At 35.3% G+C, this 3,484-nt stretch overlaps 1 long non-coding RNA gene across 1 annotated transcript; it reads right to left on the bottom strand.

Moving 5' to 3' along the window:
- Window positions 1–220: 220 nt before the first annotated feature.
- On the bottom strand, window positions 221–2,157 carry LOC113227910. Its single transcript, XR_003310240.1, has 2 exons — window positions 2,066–2,157; window positions 221–458 (listed from the first exon to the last, which is right to left on the bottom strand). It is a non-coding gene; the product is annotated as an uncharacterized LOC113227910 (long non-coding RNA).
- Between the last annotated feature and the right edge of the window lie 1,327 nt (window positions 2,158–3,484).

Here is a 3,484-nt window from a genome sequence, read left to right as displayed (position 1 = left end):
TCTATTACAATCGACTACCAACATTAATTTACATGTTTATTTGAAACCGGTCCAAGTACATTTGGTACTTACTCTACCTCTGTTATACTCTTCCGGGTAAAGTAATAGTAGGCGGGTGGTAACGTATCTATATTTATAATAGGATCAAGTGTCAGGTTGAAGAACAAAAAACAATAAATTATTTTTGCAATAAACATTATATTTAATTGAACATTTGGCGTATCGGTTTCATGTTGTTTTAGCAATGCGTACAGTCGTTATAAGGATCACACGTCGAATTAACGAACGTAGTAGCCCGAGGAGTAAGCATAGGGTGCATAGGGTGCAGAGTAGGCATAGGGAGTATATCCAGTGTAGCCGGTGTAGCCATAAGACACTGCAGGAGCAGCATAGCCGAAGACCTGTGGCTCAGGTTTGGGGCTTGCGAAAGCGGCAGCCACAAGGGCGAAGAGCAAGAACTGAAAACATAAAGTATAAGTATAATAAGGTATAATGTACTGATTTTGTGACTACATAGTACCTTTTTGTATACTCGTAAGCCATTTGTTACTAAAGTTGGTGCTAGCCCACCATGGCGGCTAATGTACTATCCGCTAACACGGGTGTAAACCTTTTTGTGGGGCTTAGATGTTGCCGGACTGGTCAGCAATGAATAAATATCTAATTAAGTAGTGTAACTATATTTCTTATATTTATTAATGATTTCGCTTCGTTTCGCCGCTGCTGAGTAAACTAGTCACTCTCTGCTATTATATAATTGAAACAAGTTCTAAATCTCAAACGACGCAGAGTGATTTTATAGTGCACTTATTTCACTTTTATACGCTAATAACATCTACTGGGATGACGTGCGAAATGAACTCCTCGCGTAACCTTTTTCCGCATGATAAAAGAATGGGGCATAAACTGACGGCAACGGAAGCTCGTAATATCAACGACAATTGTCGGTGAAGTGTGAACTTGGCTTGGTGACGTACTTGGAGCGTGCTTACCTTTATAGCACTAAGAGGTTAATACAAATAACACGCGTCATTGAGAGTAGGTAGTAAGTGGTTACTATAGGGCAAAAATCAGTATTGTCGTTAATTAAGTACTACATATTACAAGAGAGAAAACTAATAATACTACACAAGGAATATTCTATGGTGAATAACAAAAGATATTATACAATTCTTTGTGGGATTTCATGTTTTGATATGTTGGCAATGTGATATACTTTTGATCCCCACTTGCGAGCGACAGGGTGGGCACCTGATTGCGAATAGACACTTTAACATTGTAAGTAAGTTTATTCAAATAAAACAAGCAATCCAAAAATGCTCTGAAATTGGTTATACTTTGTAAACTGCTTTATTATATTATTTAGTAGCAGTAGAGTTCGTTGTGAAAGAGCTCGTCCAGGTACTGTCACTTTATCTATTTCTGCCGTCGAGTAGTAATGTGAGCATTACTGCGTTCCGGTTTTGAACGGTGCTGGTGAAATTACAGAACGTGTCAACCTACGTCCCAGGGTGATGGGCACAGTGGCAGTTCTTGTCATATCTTTGCGATTTTAAACTGTGAGTGGTACATTGCTGCAACTGTCATGGATAGGCATGTAGCTTACCACCAGGCAAACGGCTTATTCAACCCGTCGCTTGATATAATAAAATACAAAAAAGGTTTCTTTCACAGATAAAGTTTCTATTATTTGGTGGCGTTTTTATATTGATATTATTTTGGCCAAGGCAAACTTCACGTTTGATCAGCGCTATGAAAACGCAAAGCAATTCTCGACTGTTTTTTGGAAACCTTACAAATAAATGCTGCCAATCCTACGGGAAAAATTGGTATGAAACTGCACAAAGGGACCTTTTGAAACCGCAACTACAAAAGTGATTTTTACGTTACTTATGCTTCGCTTCGAATAATGGAAGTATAATACTTTGTAAAAAAGCAGTTAATGACTAGTACACCCGTACTTGGCATTAGCTGCTTTTTTACGTACTTACTAAAATGGAACATAAATACCCTTTACACCACCACGTAAACTGTGTTACTTTTAAGTAGATATCTGAATACTCACCACTCTGAAGAACATTGTAATGATTTGAGTTGCACGAGTTTTCACAAGTGATAAGCTCTTCAAGTCTGTCGGCACTTATATACTAACACCAGGACAACCACGCCCGATTAGTACTTGTCGTAGTCAGATAAAAAGCGTCCTTGATCTTCTAGTCAATAAATGTATTCACATTGCCTGGTCTACCTATAACAACTGCGAACCTACATCCGCGTTTCTTCTTAGGACATTATTCATTGCAAAATTATATGTTAAGCTTAATAAACTTTGTTATTAAGATCGATGGCAAATCATCCAAGGCATTGTCGAAAAAACTGTTTATATATTCGAATTAAGGTAACATAATTACTACGAGAAGTGAGTCAACAAAAAGTTTAATCTGATTAAAGACCTGCACGGTTGTCCCAATTAAAATAAATAAGTAGGTTCGAGGTAATTTATTACATAAGTAACCGCCTATTGTCGATTACAATAACTTAAGATAAATCGTACTTCAATCATTAATACCCCCACGGTTGCTTATTTAAAAAAATAGAAGTAAATAAATACTTCTATTTTTTAAAAACAAGCAAATTCAGAACGTGACGTTGTCACTTATATGCTGTGTGTACACATACTTCATCTATGTTCGTATAAAAGTATCTATGAAAAAATTTATGATATGTAGTGATAAATCGTTAAACAAATTTATTTATTTTGACTTAAATAAATGTCGTCAATATTAGGCGTACGAAAAAGCTTTATTTAAGTCTTTTTTAATATGTAATATAGTGTGTACAACAAAATTATACGAATTACCTAGTCGCATAATTTTGAGACACGTTTAGCAAGTCGATACAAAGTAAGTAAAGAGATATTTTATAGTCATTAATATACTAATGAGAACAGGATGGACCTGATTCTACTGGGCGTAATCCTATAGGCGGTATGACGTATTGTTGGTTTGTGGTCAGTGAAAACGTCCATACTATACGTAACGAATTTAATCCAAATTCGTCGCTTACATAACTATAAACATATGAGTGCTTTATTTTTGTCAATGTGATTGGTAATAACAGGATTCATAACAATTTGTTTAGATAATTATATTTAATTAATTTCATAATTATTGAAATAGTTAAGTTAGAGTGTACTTCGTATTGTATTATCAAAATTTGTATTCTTGTATATTATTAAATAATTCGTAAACAACGTTTTTCCAATTTTCTCCACGAAAACACTACAAAGCATAATCACCACGAACTCTCGTAATGGAGAAAAATATAAGTAGTATGGAATGATCGTTTTATGTGAATTTTTGAAGGGAACTTTGAAAAGTGAAAAATATTAGTTCCGACTTCCAAGTTCAAACGACATACGAGGTATACGATGGCTAATTGACATGGAGATACGAATAAGGTAGGAGGTCTAGTTCTTTCTCTC

This window comes from Hyposmocoma kahamanoa, unplaced genomic scaffold, assembly GCF_003589595.1.
Source record: "Hyposmocoma kahamanoa isolate Upper Pololo Valley unplaced genomic scaffold, ASM358959v1 220, whole genome shotgun sequence".
Taxonomy (NCBI): Eukaryota; Metazoa; Arthropoda; class Insecta; order Lepidoptera; family Cosmopterigidae; genus Hyposmocoma; species Hyposmocoma kahamanoa.
This window is presented reverse-complemented; position numbering and strand designations above follow the sequence as displayed.